The sequence below is a fragment of the Vulpes lagopus genome, chromosome 3, assembly GCF_018345385.1.
Source record: "Vulpes lagopus strain Blue_001 chromosome 3, ASM1834538v1, whole genome shotgun sequence".
NCBI classification, from domain to species: Eukaryota; Metazoa; Chordata; class Mammalia; order Carnivora; family Canidae; genus Vulpes; species Vulpes lagopus.
Window position 1 is genome coordinate 28,526,003 of NC_054826.1, and position 22,513 is coordinate 28,548,515.

Genomic DNA, 22,513 nt, shown 5'->3' on the forward strand with positions numbered 1-22,513 from the left:
GCAAGGAGATGGAAACCTGGATGCAGGCCAGCCTCATTTAGCATCAATGCAACTGGCCCAGAGGAAGGACCATGCCCCGCAATCCCCATGGCAACAGAGTTCCCCGCACATTCCCAGGCAGGGAAATGCTGACAAGAACAAATAGGGGAAAGGTCCAGCAAGCCTGCATGAGAAGAAAGAGAGATGAGGGGCTTGTCACATGGGTAGGCGTAAGTGAATAATGATAATACTTGTTAACACACACGGACAGCTTCATATGGATGCGCTACACTAGTATTTTCGTGGATTTTCTCACTTGATGCACATAACCACCCACGGGAGCAGGTCCTGTCATTATCTCTATCTAAAGGTGAAGGAGGGACGCCTGGGTGGCTCAGCATTTAAGCATCTGCCTTCAGCTCAGCACGTGATCCTGGAGCCCCGGGATCAAGTCCCATAATGGGCTCCCTGCATGGGGCCTGCTTCTCCTTCTGCCTATGTCTCTGCCTCTCCCTCTGTGTCTCTTATGAATAAATAAATAAAACCTTTAAAATAAAAAATAAAGGTGAAGGATTTGAGGGGCTGGGAAGCTGAGTAAATTTCCATAGGTCACACAGCTGGCAAGTGGTAGTATCAGGATTCAGAACCCAGTGGACTGAATCCCGAGCTGGGCTTTTTGACTGGGGCACCACTGAATCTCCCTAATTTTTGCATTTGATAAAGAATAATGCAATCAACATTTATAGAACACCAGAGTATGCGGAGTGGAAGAAATCCTGAAAATGACCAGAGGATTTCATTCAAAAGATGTTGATTAAGCACCAACTATGTGGTCTAATCTAGGTTGGGATGGGGAGAGTGACACAGTGGTAAGGTCAATAGATAGGGATATTCTTTCATGGAGCTAACATTCCATTGGAGGAGAAAGATAACAAATAAGCAACAAATTAATTAGCAATGGAAGTGGAAGGGGGATAGATAAAGAGACAGAAAATGCCAAGACATAAGATAATAGACTGGAGAAATCCCTAATATCTCCATCGACTTGTCCACCTTTTACATTGAAGAAGACAGAAACACTGCTCAAGACTAGACCACATCAAGACCAATAAACCCATCACTGGAAGCAATGTTGGGTTTATTTTCTTATCATTGTCTAGCCCATAGACCTCAGCACTCAGGGAAGGGAAACCAGCACTCAAGCATCCCCTGTTGGCTCCAAGACACAAAGGAGGGACCCTTCCATCCCTGTATCAAATCCCAAGACTCAGGAACACGCCCAGGCAGAGCGGAGTCAGTACGTGTCCAGCAGATGGCAGCAGTAGGCTGCCAGGCCCCCAGAGCCCCCCACTCACCCCCTCCTAACCACCCCGTGAGCCCATATCATGGATGTCAATCTCTCATATTTCATTTTGCTCCTCTTGGAATTCAAGACTGTAGACAAAGACGAGGATACATGAACCAGTCGCAGGAGCCCAGGCAGGGGCTTCTGGCTCCTAATTCTGGCCACAAGGTGAATCCTGGGGTATATCACTACTCCCTGAGCTTGGCCTGGCCTGGTCTGGCCTGGACAGACAGCCCTGTGGAGACCAGTGCCCCACCTCTCTATGGTCCACACTGTCTTCAGGCTCCCGAGCTGAGCCATGGACATAGTCAGAGGTGCACCCACAAGCAGGCCCTACAAGCCCTGCCTCTACCCTGCATTTGGGATGTCCTTGTCCCGTCCTCCTCCCCATTACCTCTTTCTCCTCCCTGCTCTCACTGTGCCTGTTAGTCCACTCACCTTCAAGGTCAGTGTTCACAGCCCAGACTGAAAGGGGACAGCAGAGGCACAGAGAGCACCTGAGGATACAGAACCGGCAGGGACTGCTTTCTCACTGCCCAGGTGATGAGGGAGGTTGGAAGATCTGAAGATTTAAAGGCAATTGGGGCAACAACAACAACAAAAGTGAAAAGAAAAGCATTCAAGTTGGAAAGGAAGAATTAAAACTATCTCTACTCTCAGGTGATATGATCTTATATGTAGAAAATCATAAGGAATCCAATTTTTAAAAACCATTAGGACTAATATTATAGCAAGGTTGCAAGATAGAAGAACAGTATACAAAAATCAATTTTTGGAAGGGTGCCTAGGTGGCTCAGTCAACTATGTGTCTGACTCTTGAACTTAGCTCAGGTCTTTATCTCACAGCTGTGAGCAGTCTGGTGAGTACAGTCATGAGTGTGAGCCCTCGTTGGGCAGGGAGCCTACTTTTAAAAAAATCCATTTTTTTCTCTGCATTAGCAATGAACAATCCAAAAATTAATTTAAGAAAACAATTCCAGGGCAGCCTGGGTGGCTCAGCGGTTTAGCGCTGCCTTCAGCCCAGGGCATGATCCTGGGGTCCCCAGATCGAGTCCCACATCAGGCTCCCCGCATGGAGTCTGCTTCTCCCTCTGCTTGTGTCTCTGCCTCTCTCTCTCTCTCTCTCTCTCTCATTAATAAATAAAAACAAAATCTTTTAAAAAGAAAAAGAAAACAATTCCATTTACAATAGTATCAAAAATAATAAAGTACTTAGAAATATAATTAACAAAAGAACTCAAAACATACTCTGGGAGCTACAAAACATCATTGAAAGAAATTAAAGATCTCAATGAAGGAAAAACATCTCATGTTCATGAATTTGGAAGACTTAATATTGTTAAGGTGGTGAGACTGCCCAAATTAATCTACATATTCAAAGTAATCTCTACAAATCCTAGCAGTTTCTTTTCTAGAAATTGACAAGCAGACACTAAAATTCATATGAAGACTTAGAAACCCAGAATAGCCAGAACGGTCTTGAAAACAAAGGATAAAGTTCTCAATTTTACACTTCTTGATTTCAAACGTTACTGTAAAACAATGGTAATCAAGACAGTTGGTACTGATATAAGGATAGATCATTGTAATAGAATCGAGAGTCCAGAAATAATCCCATGTCAATTAATTTTCCACAAAGCTACTGAATCAATGGAGGGAAAAATAGTCTTTCAACCAATGGTGCTAGGAGAATTGCATGGCCACATGCAAAAGAATGAAGCTGGAGCCTTCCCTTGTACATATATATATATATATATATATATATATGTACCTTTAACTACATTTAACTAACCTTTAACTAATGAGACTGATTCATTTTGATAATGAGGCAGCTGTTGGTCTTCAGAAGAGAGTGTCAAATTTTGGCCCTCAAAAGGACTAGGAAAAAAGCCCACACTTTCCCTGCTACCCCATCTTAGGCATGATATATATAACATCCCACAACTGGCTCTGACCACCCCCTCTCAAGTATTAGAATGTCAACCTTGCTACTGAGACTGTGCTGTGAGCTCCAGGGTAACCTAAGGTGGTCACTAACCTGCCTGGCTGAGGCAAAGTAATCACAGCCTTCTTTTACTGAGGGACTCCTCAACCACATGGTATCCACAAACCTCAGTAGAGGTAAAAGGTTGGGAAAGCCTGGCTTACTATTCTGAATGCTGCTTCCACTAAGTATAAGACAACCTGGTCTATGTAACCCTGGATTTTTTATACCAATTATACCAATCAACTATTATCCACATCATCAACTCAATTATGACTATAGCTACAACTTCATGGATAGGATTGGAACAACTCCTTTCACAGTTAAAAAGATCCTATTGCTCTGGAGGAGCTTGGGCCTTCAGAAGATACTAGAACATACAATCAACTGGTGGCAGATGTTATATCAATATGAACAACCTATAGGCAAGCAGGCCCACTCCAATCTCCTGTCACTTTCCTAAGCCTGAAAAGAACATCTCACCTCGTCACTGAAGATGGTAGGTAATATTCCTGCACCTGAATTAAGGTCCGAGGAGGGTAACCAGAAGAGGGGAGTCAGGACAAGGCCTCAGACCTATGATTTTTCTTCCCACTTCTTTCACTGAGAAGTGAAAGAAGACCATCAATACTCACTCTTCATGGCTGAATCCTGACCCATCATCTCATTGATTCATAATATAATCATGCTCGTAAGTAAGTAGTGCTGTCACCAGCTCATCACTGTGGACCTGGACTGAACAGTTGCCAAGCAGGCTGAAGTAAGAATGAAAATGCCCCTTCCAATAGCACTTTCTCTTAGAAGACAGCAAAGCCCTTTCTTAACCCTATCCTTTTTGAGACTACATGGTCCCCACTTTCATAGGAAATGTAGAAGAGGTTACCATAAATGTAAAGGTTAGAGAAGATCCATTAGATAAAATTTCTTTAGAGTTAGGCAATTTCAGCAAAAAGTCTAGGGACAGGTGACACAACGTTGACAAACCATGAAGCAAGGCTGACTCAAGTCAGAAGGCAGCTTATACAACAGTTACAACAAGTTCATTGTGAATCATTACGAAAAGAAAAGAATTGCTATGGAATGGGAAGTGGGGTTGAAGGAATGTCAGGGGGCTGGAAGAAAATTATCATAAACAATAGAGATCTTTATGCCTATTCTGCTAGGCACAAGCCAAACTTGGCTAAAACTAACCTTGCTAGCCAAGCTTGGCTCAAATTAACTTTCTTGCTGGTAGAATTAGCATAGAAGTAAAGAATTTTCAAACTAAAAGTTCTTTAAGAAAACACCCAGTTTAGATTGTATCTATGTATCTTTTAAGACCTTTTCTACATCTGAAAAGATTTTTTTTTAGTTCAGAATCATTTTTTAGAAGAAATATAATGACAATAATTAACAACAGTAAATAACAACAAAGATCATGCTTATTTTGAACCAGGCACTGCCTGAGGGCTTTGTCATTTGTCATTTGTATATGTCATTTGTCCTCACAATAGTCCAGTGAGGAGCACTATTATTGTTCTCTTTTTATAAATGAAGAAACTGAGGTACACAAGGATGAAGTACTTGCCAGCTAGGCTGCTGTAGAGAAAGACACAAGAGGAGCTTCCCTGTTTATTTTTTTATTTTTTTGAAGATTTTATTTATTTATTCACGAGAGACACAGAGAGAGAGAGAGAGAGAGAGAGAGAGAGAGAGAGGCAGAGACACAGACAGAGGGAGAAACAGGCTCCATGCAGGGAGCCCGATGTGGGACTCGATCCCAGGACTCCAGGATCACGCCCTGAGCTGGAGGCAGACGCTCAACCACTGAGCCACGCAGGCATCCCGCTTCCCTGTTTAAAGCAGGGCAAAGGACAGGGTTCAGAATGGGGAAGGTGTTGGTCCCTGCAACTTCTCCTCTCCCCACCCCCCCCAGCTCACATGACCTTGTTTGAAGACCTTTGATAAGAAAACCAGGAGATGGAGGTAAAAAATGGCAGTTGCAGCTGGGTCCAGGGCACAGCTGGGGCTACCTGTGTTGCATGGCACCCATGACAGGAGAGATCAGCTCACAGATAGAAGGCCCTCACCTACTCTGCAGCACTCCCCAGCATGAGAATAAGCATGCTGAATGTCTTCCTAAAGTCGCATCACAGAGAGCAGGAGAAACCCCTGTGTGTCACCTACCCCATCTCCACATTGGGACCAAGCCCTTTCCCTGGGGAGATGGTAATCACACTCCATTCCTTAACTCTTACATCAATCTACTTCTGACCGGCTATGAGGAGATAAATAAAGAGAATCCAGACCACTACCCAGTGGGGACTACAGCACTGGTTTGGACCATCAGTGCGCACACGGATCAGAAAAGTATATGGGACCTTATGCTTACCTTCCTTACTTGTATCAAATGATAACTAGTACACTGATCTTCCATTCCTTTGCTATGGCAGGAGATGGCTTAAATAAGTAACCTAGATTGTTCCACTGGGGGGAAAAAAGCAGGAAAGAAAATCAGAAAATAAACTGAATCACTAAAGGTCAAAGTAGGATAAAGATGTGACAAAGATAAATATATTTTTTTAAGATTTTATTTATTCATGAGAGACACAGGGAGAGAGGCAGAGACATAGGCAGAGGGAGAAGCAGGCTCCCCGCAGGGCGTCTGATGTGGGACTCAATCCCAGGACCCCAGGATCACGCCCTGAGCCCAAGGCAGATCCTCAACCACCAAGCCACCCAGGCATCCCAAAGATAAATATTTTAATACATACTAACTTTTAAGGAAAGAAAGGGAAATCCTTAGGATCCAGAAACAAACACAGAAATCAAAGCCCTATGAATAAATGGGAACAGATGCCATGAAGACCCTGGAGGATCTTAGCCAGGACATGAGTCCGAGCAGCTGGGTTGGCCTCTAATTCCCCCTCCTCCTTACTAGAGATAACTTTGGGCCTACATCAAGCAGGGAAGGTAAAAGTTTGCTCCCTGCATAAAGTTTGAAGTCTGGAAGTGTCGCTATTCCATCAAAAAGGAATTAGAAAACTCCTTTCCATCTTCCAAGGACACCTGGAGAAGCTATGTGTCTGTCTGAGGACTTGTGTGGAAAAATCAAACACCCAGTTGTGCTCCTTGAGAAGGGATAGGATCTGAATTTACCCTAAAGTCTGTAGGTAACCCAGTCAAGGGACAAAAACTAGTCCTGAATGTTCATTCTCTAGGGAGACAACAGAAATTATCACAAAAACTACTCTTCCACAGTGTAGGGTTCATGAGAAACCTAATTTTTTTTTAATGCTAAAGAGTAGCTCAGATTATGGTTGATCCTTGAACAATATGGTTTGAACTGCACAGGTCCACTTGCGTGCAGATATTTTTTGATAAATACAATACAGTGTTGTCATTGTATTTTCCTTATGATTTTCTCTTTTTTTTTTTAACTCAATACATTTAATTGGTTGATTTCCACAAACTATACACTAAGTTTTTAACCTTCACAAGCCAGAGAAGTGCAAAATGTTCCTTTACAGGCAGTGGAAAGAGAAGGCAGGACTAGTGGTGGCACCTTCCAGTCCTGGTTGGTCCAGGGGTAGGAGTGGGGAGAAGGTTTCTTTTCAAAGCAAACCTCTCATTTCAATGTGCAAAGGAATTACTCTGGTTGCTGTTAAATTATATTGAAAATAAAGTGGACTAAAAAGCAAATATCACTCTATGTTGGGGTGGAAATGAGAGGAAAGAATGAATCCTTCAAAGCTGAGGAGGGGAGAGAGTTGTGGGAAGGCTCTGTGGTTCACGCTACTCCATTTTTACTTTTGATGATCTCAGGAATATCCAGTTATTCTCCTCTATCTGCACCCTTTGGATATGCCTAGAAGGTGCACCAGCTGTCCACATGACCATCTCAACTTTCCTCAAAGTTTTACCACCACTCTCTTTCTCATTTGTCTTTTTTTCTAGCTTCTATCTCTTCTTCCCTTTGTTGTTTCCTTTCATGCATCTCTTTGGCTTCTCTCTCTTTCCTTTTAATTTCCAGATCAGCAAAGAGTTTTGTGGTCTGTTTGTATATACTGCTTGTTTAAACAGCTTAGGATCATCCTCCCCCACATTTGTAGGATTTTCCTTCCCCCTTAATTGCTTTTCTCACACTCTCACAGTGTGTCCTGTGTAATATTTTCCTGTGTGAATGATATCCTGCCCTCTCTTTTGTTCCTGATCCAGTAGCAACTTGTAAGCTTTGTTCACAGCCTCCAAAGCCTTTTGTGTTATCAGCATCATCTTGATTTTTGTCAGGATACACCAATATGGGTAACTATCAAAACTTCTTTTTTATTCCTTCATCTGTCGCCTCAGGATCTATCTGAAGATCCTCAAATGGGTTCAAAGTAAAGTAGGAGGAGCCAAGACAGGTCAGCCTTTTAATCTGATTTATGGATGTTAGAACTGAATCTCTCTTCTCTATTTGTTTCACCTCATTGTAGAAGGTCATACATGCTTCCTTCACGCTCCCTCGGCCAGACAGAGCACCACTCTTTCCTGAAATCACCATTTCTCCCTCCTGATGATTTTCTTAATTACATTTTAATTTATCTAGCTTACTTTATTATAAGAATACAGTATATAGAACATACAAAATATGTGTTAATCGACTGTTTATGTTATCAGTAAGGGTTCTGTTAACAGTAGGCATCAATAGTTAAGTTTGGGGGAAGTCAAAAGTTACACACAGATTTTCAACTGCGAAGGGTTTTAGCACTCCTAATCCCTACATTGTTCAAGGCTCAACCATAGATCATAAAGAGATTACAAATCACACAAGGAAATTAACTACTGAGAGAGAAAACCATCAGATGCGGTCAGCCCAAAAATCAGCATTGAAAGAATGGGAAATAATAGAGCTGGAAATGAAAGAATAAGCAGACAAAGTAATTTAAAAGAGTTTTAAACTGGAGTCCCTGGGTGGCTCAGTCAGTTAAACATCTGACTCTTGATCTTAGCTCTGCTCTCAAATGCAGGGTTGTGAGTTCAAGCCCATGCTGGGTATGGAGCCTAATTAAAAAAGAGAGAGAGAGAGAGAGGGAGGGAGAGAGATTTTCAAACTTAGGAACCATAATGAAAGAACAGAGTATTATGGGAAAAGGAACAGACAGTTCTGATAAATAACAAAATTCAACTCCTGGAAACAAAAAAACAAAGACACTGCAATTAAGGACTCACTGGATAAGTTAAACGAAAGATTTAGCACAGCAGAGGAAAAAATCAATGAACCCGAGCACAGATCTGCATAAATCACTCAGAATGCAGCATGGAGAAATAAGAAAACAGAAGAATTAACCAAACAAGATGGAAGATAGGATGAGATGACCAGGATAATCTTTTTTTTTTTTTTTCTCTGTTTAACTATTTTTTTTTAATTAACTTTTATTGGTGTTTAATTTACCAACATACAGAAAAACACCCAGTGCTCATCCCGTCAAGTGTCCACCTCAGTGCCCGTCACCCATTCCCCTCCAACACCCGCCCTCCTCCCCTTCCACCACCCCTAGTTTGTTTCCCCGAGTTAGGAGTCTTTATGTTCTGTCTCCCTTCCTGATATTTCCCAACATTTCTTTTCCCTTCCTTTATATTCCCTTTCACTATTATTCATATTCCCCAAATGAATGAGAACATACACTGTTTGTCCTTCTCCAATTGACTTATTTCACTCAGCATAATACCCTCCAGTTCCATCCACGTTGAAGCAAATGGTGGGTATTTGTCGTTTCTAATTGCTGAGTAATATTCCATTGTATACATAAACCACATCTTCTTTATGATGACCAGGATAATCTAATAGAACTTCCACAGGAGAGACTGGAGAGACTCGCAGAGTCAGTATTCACAAGGAAAATGATGGAGAATATTCCAGAATTGAAGACATGAATCTTCAGATTGAAAATGCACACCAAGTTCTAAAGAGGGTAAGTAAAAATAATAGATTTGTTAAATATGACTTCTATTTCTTTAAAGGTTTTATATGTTCAGGTCTTTCTTCCCAATCCTTCTTTCTGGATTAATTTCCACTTCATCTAACTATTAAATTTTATAGAATTAAAACAGTAAATAAAAATATAAGAATATATTGGGACACCTGGGTGACTCAGTGGTTGAGAGTCTGCCTTTGGTCAGGGCATGATCCTGGGGTGCTGGGATCGAGTCTTGCATCAGGGTCCCTGCAGGGAGCCTGCTTCTTCCTCTGCCTGTGTTTCTGCCTCTCTCTCTGTCTCTTATGAATAAATAAATAAAATCTTTAAAATATATAGAGATATTAATAAAATAAAAAGCAAAAAATATATAAAGGGGGAAATAATAGTAATAATGATAAAATTAATGAAATATTTCTGTTTTAAAAGCTCATTTTTGGGACGCCTAGGTGGCTCAGTGGTTGAGCGTCTGCCTTCGATTCAGGGTGTGGTCCTGGATCCCGGGATCAAGTCCGACATTGGGCTCCCTGCTTGGAACCTCCGCCTATGTCTCTGCCTCTCTCTCTCTCCCTCTCTCTCTGTCTCTCATGAATAAATAAATAAAATCTTTAACAACAACAACAAAAAAGCTAATTTTCTAGATGCTGTTGCTGTAGAACTAGTTACTGCTTGCTATTGTGACAAGCACGTTACTTTCCCATGTGCAGATCAAAAATCTGCATTTGGGGTGATTTCACTCTCCGTGTACTGTCTATGCAGTCAGCAAAGCCTTCCAAGGTAGATAGATCAGCACAGGGAGGGAAGGGAGCCTGTGGGAAGAGGAAGACCAGCAAAAGCCAGAAACCTGACACCAAATCAAAGGAACACAGACTAAGAGTGACACCCAGTGGCCAGACCACCTGCATAGTGCACAGGATGATTACCAGGACCTCCATCCTCTCTCTGGCTGCTGATTGTAGCCAGGCTGTTTGTGGGTTTTTTCTCTCATTGCTGTGTTTTGGGGAGGTCTGTGATCTAGAGCATGCTTTGGGGGAAGGTGCGATGAGTCAGTTCCCCTCTCCTTTCTTTCTTCCACCTCTCCCTCTCTCCTGGCTCACTTTCCCCTTCTCTACCTAATGTGCAGTCTCTGGTGATGGGGTCCCACAGGTGACCAGGTGGAGAGGCCAACTGAAGACACTGTGGAAATAAAGAGAAGTTCTCATGCTACCAATGTGTCCCCTACAACTAAGCCATCCAAAATGTGACAAATTAATATAGTGGCACTGACTTATTGACATTCAGGGAGGAGATATAAGACATTGGAGTGCTACTGAAGATAATCCATTTCATCACAAAAAAGGCCCTGATGAAATTAGACTTGGTTAGATCCACCTCATTTCTGCAAACAGAGCTGTGGGCATGTTTCTATACTCTTTAGCAACAGCCAACTTGGAGATTATGCTAAGGATATGCTGGCTGAGATGCAGAAGCCCATAAGAAAATTATAAAATCTGACACCTGTCCCACCTTCCAGTTAAAATGGTCTCTCAAAACTCACCACCAATAATAGCCACAAAATAAGAACTAGCACATACTGATCATACACACAATGTGTCAGTCATCCTCCTAAGTGCCTTATCTGCATTAGCTCATTTAGATTCATGACAATCTTGGAACACTTCGGTGGCTCAGGGGTTGAATGTTTGTCTTTGGCTCAGGGTATGATCCTGGGTCTGGGGATTGAGTATCACAGGGATTGAGTCCTGCATTGGGCTCCTCGCAAGGAGCCTGCTTCTCCCTCTGCCTGTGTCTCTGCCTCTCTCTCTCTCTCTCTCTCTTTCTCTCTCTCGAATAAATAAATAAAAATCTTTAAAAAAATAAAATAAATTCATGACAATCTTATTAGGCAACTACTAATATTATACACATTTGACAGATGAGAAGATTGAGGCATAGGAAGAGAAATTAACATATCCTAAGTCATGCAGCTGGTGAACTGATGGAAGCACAGGATGTCCTCACATGGCCCCCAAATACCTTCCAGGCAGTTTGGACCTTAAAGGATATAGATGATTCTAGGCAAAATTGTGAGGGAGGGTATAAAAAGTAGTGGGAAAGAAATGGATGAAGACTTGGCAGTCAAATGTGCAATGTATGTTTGGCAGATAATACAGAGTCCATATAAACTATGGCCAAAAAAAAATATGTGGAATGGAGCATTATGAGTCATGATGATAGAGGGTGGAACATGGCAAGCAGATTGTGCTGCATTTTGTATGTCAGCCTGAAGAGATTTAAATTAACCTTGTAGGCAGTGGTGAGTGATGGAAGATTTATAAACAAGTAAATGTCATAGCCAAAATTAATGTCCTTACAAAGATGTATTTGGTCGTGGTGTCTGGACCATATGTAGATGAAGTATGAGTTTAAGCATGGGTCATATTCTTCCAGAAATTTGGTCTGTCTCAGTAAATGTACCATGTACATGAAAAAAACTATTCTATGGTGATAGGATATAGTGTTCTCTAAATATTGATTATGTCAAGATGGTTGTTTTTTCAGATGACCTTTGCTTTTACTGACTTTTTGTGTTCTTTCAGTTGTGTGTGCTTTTTTTTTTGTTCTTTTTATTACTTAGGGTCTAAAACCCCCAACTGTGACTGTCCAATTTATATTTCTCCCTTTAATTCTTTCAGTTGCTTCTTTGTATACTTGAAGGATCTATTATTGAGCCCATACAGGAATTATTGTATATTTTTTCATATACAACAGTCACTCCAGCCTTCTTGTGTTTACAGTTAACATGGTATCTTTTCCAATCCATTTGCTTTTTCTATCTTTATGTTTAAAGTGTATTATCTCATGAATAGCATTCATTAGGTCTTACCTTTTTTTAGTCAGTTATAACAATCACTCCCTATTAATCATAGAGTGTTGTTTTACAATCTTCTGGCCCCCATGGTATGTGATGAGAAATCAGATCTCTTTGGAATTGATATTTTATAAAGAAAAAGTATTGGGGACACTAGTTAAAGCTGATAAGAAAGAGTCTATTCAAGAAGGGACTATAACAATAGGGTTTTGCAGTAGGGGAGAGAGATCAGGCCCAACTCCAAATACAACAAAGAAAGTGAAAATTTATAGCCAAATAGTAGGGCAGGTAAATGGAAAATTACTAAGACAAAGCATCAGGGATAGGAGGATTCTTGTTAGGCTTGCTCAACAGAATTCTTACTGAAGGCAAGCCAGAATGATAAGATATTGAGGGTAGATGAGGAATTTGATCAGACATCAAGGGTGATGAGATACTCAGTATGGAATTTTTGCTAAATTGACTCAGCAGGATTCTCCATAACCCATTAGGTGGACCAAGGACAGAGCCTAAGGTTGGAACCTAGTCAGAAAGAAGACTCAGAGGAACTTGATTCAAGTCTGGTCAAAGTAGAGAGTGTCATATTCTACTGTATGTCATGTATCTTTTCCCCTAGTTCTTTCAATATTTTCTCTTTACCTTTGGTTTTCAACACTTTCACTATGATGTGACTAGGTATAGTTTTCTTCTCATGTATCTTATGGAACTTCTTGAATTTATACCTCTGAGAAGATGTCTGCCCCATTCTATCTAGCTTCTTATTGGAAGAGTCCAATTATGTGGGGAGTCTTTAATGTTAGACCTTTTGATATTGTCTTCCATCTCTCTGAGTCTCTGTTGATTTTTTAAAACTTTTTTCAAATAGTTTTAGGTTTACAGCAAAATTGAGAAGATGATACAGAGATTTCCTACATACCCACTACCCACTCCCATATGCACAGCCTCCTCCATTAATATGACTCACCAGAATGGTACATAATTCACCAAGGATGAACCCACATTGACACAGCATAATCACTCTAAGTCTATAGTTTTAGGATTCATTCTTGTCATTGGATATGTTATGGCTTTGGACAATGTATAATGACATAAAGCCATCATTATAATATCATACAGAATATTTTCATTGTTTTAAAAATCCTCTGTGCTCTGCTTATTCGATCACAACCCCTCCCCCATAACCACAGATCTTTTCACTGTCTCTATAGGCTTGCCTTTTCCAGAGTGTCATAGAGTTAGAAACATACAGTATATAGCCTTTTCAGAGTGGTTTCCTTCACTTAGAAATACACATTTAAGGTTCCTCCACATCTTTCTATGGCTTGATAAGTTGTTTCTTTTTAGCATTGAATAATAATCTGTTGTCTGGATGAGCCACAGTTTACTTATCCTTTTACCTACTGAAGGACATCTTGGTTGCCTCCAACTTTTGGCAATTATGAATAAACCTGTTATGAACATCCATGTGCAATTTTTTGTGTGAACATAAATTTTCAACTACTTAAACACCAAGAAGTACAATCACTGGATCTTATAAAGGTATATTTAGTTTTTAAGAAACTACCAAACTGTATTCCAAAGTGTCTGTATCATTTGAATTTCTACTAATAATGAATGAGAATTCCTGTTGCTGCACATCCTCACCAGCATTTGGTGGTGTTAATGTTCTAGATTTTCATCATTCTAATAGGTATGTAGTGGTATTAATTTTCATCTCCCTGATAACAAATGATGAGGAACATCTTTTCATTTGTTTACTTCCTTCTACATATCTTCTTTGGTGAGGTGTCCGTTAAGGTCTTTGGCCTATTTTTTAATTGGGTTGTTTTCTTATTGTTGAGTTTTAATAGTTCTTTGCAAATATTGGACACCAGTCCTTTATCAGATATATTCTTTGCAAATGTTTTCTCCCAGTCAATGGCTTATCTTCTCATTCTCTTGACATTGTCTTTCCCAGAAGCAGTTGTCTTGTTTTGTTTGGTTTTAATCTTAATGAAATCCAGTTTAATCAATTATTTCTTCCATGGATCACATCTTTGGTGTTGTTTCTAAAAAGGCATCACTACATCCAAAGTCATTAGATTTTCTCCTATGTTATCTCCTGAGAGTTTTATAGTTTCATATTTTACATTTAGGTCTGTGATCCATTTTGATTTAATTATTGTGAAGGGCATAAGATCTATATCTAGACCAGACACAGGTCTAGTTGTCCAATTATTCCAGCACCATTTGTTGAGAAGACTATCTTTGCTCCATTCTTTTGCCTTTGCCCCTTTGTCAAAGATCAGGGGAGTCTATTTTCTGGACTTTCTATTCTGTTCCATTAATCTATTTGTCTATCCTTTGCCAATACCACACTGTCTTGATTACTGCCGCTTTATAGTAAGTCTTGAAGTCAGATAGCATCAGTCCTCCGATTTTCTTCTTCTCTTTCAATATCATGTTAGCTATTCTCAGTCATTTGCCTCTCCATATAAATTTCAGAATCAGTTTGTCAATATCCATAAAATAACTTACTGAGATTTTGATTGAGATTGCATTGAACCTATAGATCAAGCTATAGACGGCTTAGCAATATTGAGTCTTTCTATTCATGAACAAGGACTATCTCTCCATTTATATAGTTCTTCTATGATTTCATTTATCAGAGTTTTATAGATTTCCTCATATAGAGCTTGTACATATTTTGAACCCACTTGGTCATGGTATATAAGTCTTTTTATACTCTTTTGGATTCAACTTGTTAATATTTTGTTGAGGATTTTTGAATCTATGCTCATGAAAGATTTTGGCCTGTAGTTTTCTATTATTGTAATGTTTCTGTCTGGTTTGGGTGTTAAAGTAATACTGGCCTCATTGAATGAATTAGGAAGTATTCCCTCTGCTTCTATCCTCTAAAAGAGATTTTAGAGCTATGGTATAATTTCTAACATGAAAATCTAGTAGAATTCACCCATGAACCCATCTGGGTCTGATTCTTTGTTTTAGAAATTTCTTAATTATTAATTCAGTTTTTTTTTTAATAGATATGGGCCTATTCAGATCATCTATTTCTTCTTGTGTGACTTTGGACAGATTGTTCATGTCAAGAAATTAGTCCATTTTGTCTACACTATCAGATTTGTGGACATAGAGTTGTTCAAAGCATTCCTTTATTCTCTTAATTTCTATAGGATCTGTAATAATGACCCCTCTTTCATTTCTGATGTTAGTGATTTGTTCCTTCCCTCTTTTTTTCATCTATTTTATTTTTTCTCTATTTTGTTGATCTTTTCAAAGACCAGTTGTTTGTTCCATTGATTTTTCTCTATTGATTTCCTGTTTTCAATTTCACTGGTCTTGCTCTAATTATTATTTCTTTTCTTCCATTTACTTTGGATTTCATTTGCTCTTCTTTTTCTAGTTAACTAAGGTGCCAACTTAGATTATCAATTTTAGATCTTTCTCTGTTTTCCATACATTCAATGCTATAAAATTTCCCTCTAAGCACTGTTTTCACTGCATTCCACAAACTTTGATAAATTATGATTTCAATTTCATGAATTCAAAATATTTTTAAAATTTTTATTGAGATTTCCTCTAGGATCCATGTGTTATTTAAAAGTGTGTTGTTTAATCTCCACATATTTTGGGATATTCTAGTTATCTTTCTATTATTACTTTCTAGCTTGATTCCACAGTAGTGTGATAGCAGAAATTGTATGATTCTGTTCTTTTAAATTTATTAAGGTGTTTTTTAAAATAAAAAAAAAAACTATACCTAATATTAAATATAATCATTAAAAAAATATCAAACCAAAAGAAGGCAGGAAAGAGGAAAAAGGAACAAGGTACAAATGAGACCAAAAAACTAATAATAATTGGGGTGTCTGGGTAGCTCAGTCAATTAAGCATCCAACTCCTGATTTCAGCTCAGGTCATGATCTCAGGGTCATGAGACTGAGCCCCACATTGGCTCCATGCTGAGTATATGGACTACTTTTTTAAAAAGTATATACACAGTGGTACCCGGCTGGCTCAGTCAGTGGGGATTGTGACTCTTGATCTCTGAGTTGTGATTTTGAGCCCCATGTTTGGTGCAGAGATTATTTAAAATCTTTTTGGGACACCTTGAGTGGCTCAGTGGTTGAGCATCTGCCTTCAGCTCAGGAGGTGATCCCTGGGTCCTGGGATCAAGTCCCACACCGGGCTTCCCCAGGGAGCCTGCTTCTCCCTCTGCCTATGACTCTGCCTCCTTCTCTGTATCTCTCATGAATAAATAAATAAGATCTTTTAAAAATAATAATAATAAAATAAATTTTTTAAGTGTATGTACCTAGCAACACAGCTTAAAATGCATGAAACAATAAGTAATAAAACTGAAAGAACTAATAAAATCTATTTTTAGATTTTTCAACACTCCTCTCTCAGTAATTAATAGAACATGTAGACAAAAAAACACCCAACCATCACCACCAACAAAAATCAGTAAGGATATAGAAGATTTGAACAACACTTTTAATCAACTTGACCTAACTGACATTTATACAACACTGTACCAAAAAACATCAGAATAGACAGTCTTTCCAAGCACATATGGAACATTCACCAAGAACATATTCTGGGACAAAAAAACAAATGTCAAGAAATTCAAAAAATTGAAATCATCCAAGAATGTTCTCTGAATACAAAGGAATTGAATTAGAAATCAATAAAAGAGAAATATCTGGAAAATCCCCAGATATGTGCAAATTAAACAAAACACTCCTAAAGAACTCAAGGGATGAGGGAGAAATCACAAGGGAAATTAAAAAATAGTTTGAATGCAATGAAATCAACCTTTCAAAATGTGAGGGATACAGCAGAAGCAGTGCTTGAAGGGAACGTTAGCACATTATATGCTTGTATGACAAGAGAAGACAGTCTCAAATCAGTTGTCTAAGCAGAGCAAACTAAACAAGCAAGCTGAAGGAGGAAAGAAAATACTAAAGATAAGCAAGAGCAGGAATCAAATAGAAACTGAACAAAGACATAGACATTTAAATTAAATGTATTATGATAACCATTTCATGGTAAGTCAAACCATTATGTTATATGCCTTAATCTTCTACAGTGCTGTATGTCAATTAGATCTCAATAAAACTGGGGGAAAAATAGAGACTATCCATGAAACCAAACAGCTGTTTCTTTCAAAAACTAGTAAAAGTCCTCTGGGCCAACAGACAAAGGACACACTGCTTCCTGAGACACAGAAACAATCACCTGTGTCTGTACCATCCTTCCAGGGCTGACAGACCAAGGGACATGAGCCTCAACAGGGCTGGTTGGGGGCATCTTCTAACAGTGCCTTTTCTCCAGCTACCTAGCAGATACAGGAGGGAAGGAAACCCGGCTCAATGCACAATGCAGCCTTTGACATCAGGCTGCAGCAGGAGGCCCAGGCAGGAGGGGAGGGGCAGCCCAGCCCTCAGGATCCATAGTTCCTACACTGTCAGGCCTCTGACTAGGGAGCAGCACTCCTCCCTGCCTCTCTGCAGATTGCTTCAGGCCTATCAGGCTGTGGCACATTCCTCACATTCTAGGACTAAGATACAGTTGGGTTCCTGTGGGGGAGGCCAGGGTGGAGGAGAAGGCCAGAGAGCATCCCAGGAATCAAGGCTGCTGTTCTTGTTTCCCCCTGGCTGACTTGGCCCGCACTGACTTGCCTGCCCATGAGAGAGCCATCCCCACCCAGCCTCTCTGTCTGTGAACACCTCCCCTGGGCGCAGCAGCTCACCAGGGCGCCAGCAGTATTGGTGAGCCAGCTCCTCACTGGTGAAAGGGCACAGCCCCAGCCCCTGCTCCTAAAGCCTTGGTCAGAAGGAATCCAGGCAATCGCCTGCTGGAGCCCAGCACCTTACTGATGAGAAGATGCAGGACCAAGTCTGGTAAGGCTCCGAGTACATGCAAAATCTAGTGACAAAAAGCAAACCTCATCTGCTTCTTGGGTAAGTCAGCAGAGCAGAGGAATGCGGTTGACATAGTGAGCTGAACTTCAAAAGCCTCCCGTGAGATCTCACAAATGGAGTGGAAAAACTATGGGCTGAATCCAAATAAGACTAGACAGATTGATGACTAATTTAAAGACCACTAACAAATTACTTAAGGCTTCTTTGGATGCTGTTTTCTTAGTTTTATGGACGTATGGTTGACATACAATGTTATGTTCACTTCAGGTATACAACATAAGTGATTCAACAATTTTATACATTATGCAATGCTCACCAGGATAAGTGTAGTTGCCATCTGTCACTATACAAAGCTATTACAATATTATTGACTATATTTCCTATGCTGTACTTTTCGTCCCTGTGACTTCTTTGTTTTATAACTGGAAGTTTATACCTCTGAATCCCCTTCATCTATTTTGCCCATCCCCCACCCTCTCTTCTCTGGCAACCACCACCAGTTTGTTCTCTATATTTGTGAGATTGTTTCTATTGTGCATGTGTACATGTGTGTGTTCATTTTCTTTTTTAGATTCCACATATCAATGAAATCATATGGTATTTGTCTTTCTCTGACATATTTCACTTAGCATGATACTAAGTTCATCCACGTTGTCAGGAATGACAAGATTTTATTCTTTTTATGGCTGAGGAATATTCCATTATATATGTGTACATATATATAATATACCACTTTATGGTTATATATAATATATATATATATAAAATATACCGCTTCTTTATCCATTTATTTGTCAATGGACAAGGGACAGTTTCCATATCTTGGCTATTGTAAATAATGCTGCAATAAACATAGGGGTGCTTATTTTTTTCAAATTAGTGTTTTGTTTTCATATTCTTGGGGTAAATACCCAGCAGTGGAATTTCTAGACCATATAGTATCTCTATTTTTAATATTTTGAGGAACTGCCACAGCTTCCCACAGTGGCTACACCATTTTACATTCCCACCAACCATGCACAAGGATTCCCTTTTCTCCACATCTTGGGTGCTATTTTCTGAACAGGTTCTTAGTCCAGTTCTTATTCTATTCCAGGTCAAAATTTGATAAAGTTTTTAATGAAGGCACATATTCACTCTTTCAAATAATACTGAATGAGCACCTACTCTGTGAGCACCCACTCATGTGGGCGCTAGTGACACTGTTGAGTAAAAACAGAGCCCCCCTGGGATCCCTGGGTGGCGCAGCGGTTTGGCGCCTGCCTTTGGCCCAGGGCGCGATCCTGGAGACCCGGGATTGAATCCCACATCAGGCTCCCGGTGCATGGAGCCTGTTTCTCCCTCCGCCTTGTGTCTCTGCCTCTCTCTCTCTCTCTGTGACTATCATAAATAAATAAAAAATTAAAAAAAAAAAAAAAAAAACAGAGCCCCTGCCTTCACAGAATCCATAATCCACTGGAGACTAAGAGGTCAATTGAAGCGTCACATAAGTAATTATACAACAAGAGCTATAAGGAGGAGGAAGGAAAGCATGCATGGTAAGAGCATATAAAAGAGGAGGAATCTAGGCAGGGAAATCAAGGAAGATTTCCCTACAGAAGTGACTTTGCAGCTTAGTCTGCAGACTTAGCTGAAAACTAAGAGTTACTTAGTCTGAAAACTAAGTAAAAGTTACACAGACGAAGATGGGAGGGAAAAGAATTCCAGAGGGACCAGCATGTCCCTCAGGTCCTGTGCCGGAGGGAATACAACTAGCCTAAGGCAATGAAAGGCCACTGAGCAGAGTGTGCAGGGAGCCATGAGGAGCTGTATTTACTTGCTGGAATGTAAGCTCCATGAAGGCAGAGAATTTGTGTTATTTTGCTCACAGCTGTGTGAGCAACTACAACTGCGTGCCTGCTACTGTGCCTTCCACACAGCAGAAACTGAGAGATAGTGAATGAATGAGTGAAAGCTGACAGAGTATTAGACTTATGGGGTACAGGGACTATAGAAATGGTATAGGATTTTAGGCAAAGGGACATTGTGAACAGATTTCTCAGTTTTGTAGCTTCTCATTTCCTTAGAGAGTTTATTATGAATGGATGTTGAATTTTAGTAAAATGCCTTATCTGCATCATTGAAATAATTATTTTTCTTTTCTTATCTGATAATAGGGTAAATTACATTGATTGATTTTCAGATGTTGAACCAACCTTACATCCTCCACTTGTTCATTATGTGTTATCCTCTTAATATATTGCTGGATTTGATTTGCTAACATGTTGCAAGGACTTTTGCATCTCTGCCCATGAGGTATATTTGGGCTTTAGATTTCTTTTCATGTAATGTCTTTGTCTGATTTTGGTATCAAATTAATATTGGCCTCATAAAATAAATTGGAAAATATTCTACCCTTTTCCATTTTTTGGAAAAGTTTCACTAGAACTGGTATTATTTCTTCCTTAAGTGTTTGGCAAAATTCACCACCAAACTTATATGAGCTAGGAGTTTTCACTTTTGGAAAGTTTGTAGCTATAAATTCAATTTTTTTTCAATACACAGCATTACTCAGATTATATAGCTTCCTTTTTAAAAAGATTTATTTATTTGTTTGTTTGTTTATTTATTTATTTATTTTAGAGAGAAAAAGAGTGCATATGTGCACATGAGTTGAGGAGGGGCGGAGGGAGAGAGAATCCTCAAGCAGACTCCCTGCTGAGTGCAGAGCCCATGCAGGGCTCCATCCCAGGACCCTGAGACCATGACCTGAGCTGAAATCAAGACTCAGGCACTTAACTGACTAGGCCATGCACATGCCCTATTATTTCTCTTGAGTGAGCTCTGGAAATTTTGTTCTTTCAGGCAATTTTTCCATTTCATGTAAGTTCTCAAATTTATTAACATAAAGTTGTTCATAATAATCCATCACCAACCTTTCTGTAAGATCTGTAATAAAGCCTTTCTTTCATTTCTGATACTGATAACTGGTAGCTTCTCTCTTCTTTTCCCTTGATAAGACTGACTAGAAATTTATAAATTATGGTTCCATTGACTTTTCTCTATTGTTTTTCTGTTTTCTACTTTATTGATTTCTGTTCTCAATTTCCTTCCTTTGGCTTCCTTTGTGTTTAACCTGCTTTCCTTTTATAGTTTCTTAAGATAGTAACTAAGATCATTATTGTGAGACTTTCCTTCTTTGTAAGTAATTATTTCTATATATTTTCCTTTGAGCATTTCTTTAGCCACATGTTTTTATATGTTGTGTTTCCACTTGTTTAACTTAAAATACATTAGAACTTTTTTCATGATTCCCTCTTTGATCCACAGGTTATTTAGAAGTGTATCTTTAAATTTCTAATTATTTAGAATTTTTTGCTCTTTCTTTTATTCACTTCTAGTTTAATCCTATTATCATCAAAGAATATGTTTTATATTATTTACGTTCTTATAAATTTGTAAAGATTAGTTTTGTGACCCAAAACATGAATTACCTTGGTGAATGTTCCTTGTATATTCAAAAAGAACGCTTATTTTGCTATTTTTTTATCTTGCTATCGGGTTCTATACATATTAGTTAAGTCAGGCTAGTAGGTAGTGTCTTTCAGGTCATCAACCACAAGTTGGTCGATTGTGTTCTTAGTGTCCTTCAGTTCTTCTGGTATCTTTTAGGTCTTCTTCAGGAGTCAGTCCACAATCACAAATATGTATGCACTTAATAAAAGAATTAGAGAATATATAAAGCAAAGTGATGTAATAAAAAAAGAAAAAGACATATCCATAATTATATTTGGAGGCATCAATATTAATTGATAAAACAAGTAAATGAAGATAAATTGGCCAGAGAAAAGAGTAGAAGAATTAGAAATTTGGTTCATATTTCTGCATCATCATTAGCACATCATCATTATCAAACATTTATTGCCTCCTGGCATATTATATTTGACCATTAGAGGTTGCAGACTTCTTTGTTTACAAGAGCCAAGCAGGTGAGTGAATAAGTGAAGTTGGCTGGCTGACACCTAGCTTTAGAGGGGGTCAGGGAAATGACAGGAAGAGATACAGCCCTGATGCACAGGAGAGGACATATCCAGTCTAGGGTGAAAAGGCCCTGCTCAGCTGTTAAAGAATGAGAAACATGCTGTAAAATATGACCAGAACTTCTGTTTTGGCATAGAAACCAGAAATCCACATCTTCAAGTGAAATATCCCCCATTTCTTAATGTTGTAAAGGTAAATCAAAATAGTATTTGAAACATTGTATGGGCCAATACTTTAATAAACTTGCCTGTAGGCTAAGTCCAGCCTAAGAGCTTCTGCCTTGCAACATTAGGTATAAATGCTAATTATTCCTCTTGGACAACTCCCTATTTAGTTGGAGTCATGAGATATGCATTGGGTTATATATTTCATGGTGGATCTGTTGAGAACAAAGTGGGGTATATTCAAACAGTTACGCATTCAACAGACATTCTTATCACCTGCCATATGTCAGGTGTTACTCTAATA

General features: G+C 39.3%; 1 protein-coding gene and 1 pseudogene across 20 annotated transcripts in view; both read right to left on the minus strand.

Moving 5' to 3' along the window:
* Positions 1-22,513, minus strand: part of SH3TC2 (SH3 domain and tetratricopeptide repeats 2) — a 113,198-nt gene that overhangs the window by 66,424 nt on the left and 24,261 nt on the right. Inside the window, exon 2 of one of the 20 annotated variants that reach the window (XM_041747676.1) lies at positions 1,763-1,886. The exons of 18 other annotated variants lie outside the window; for them this stretch is intronic. The gene's annotated coding sequence lies outside the window, so the exon portion shown is untranslated. Of the gene's footprint in view, positions 1-1,762; positions 1,887-21,498; positions 21,710-22,513 lie in introns of those variants that run through there. One more of the 20 variants, XM_041747678.1, reaches the window with a different exon arrangement.
* LOC121486331 lies at positions 7,035-8,770 on the minus strand (annotated as a pseudogene).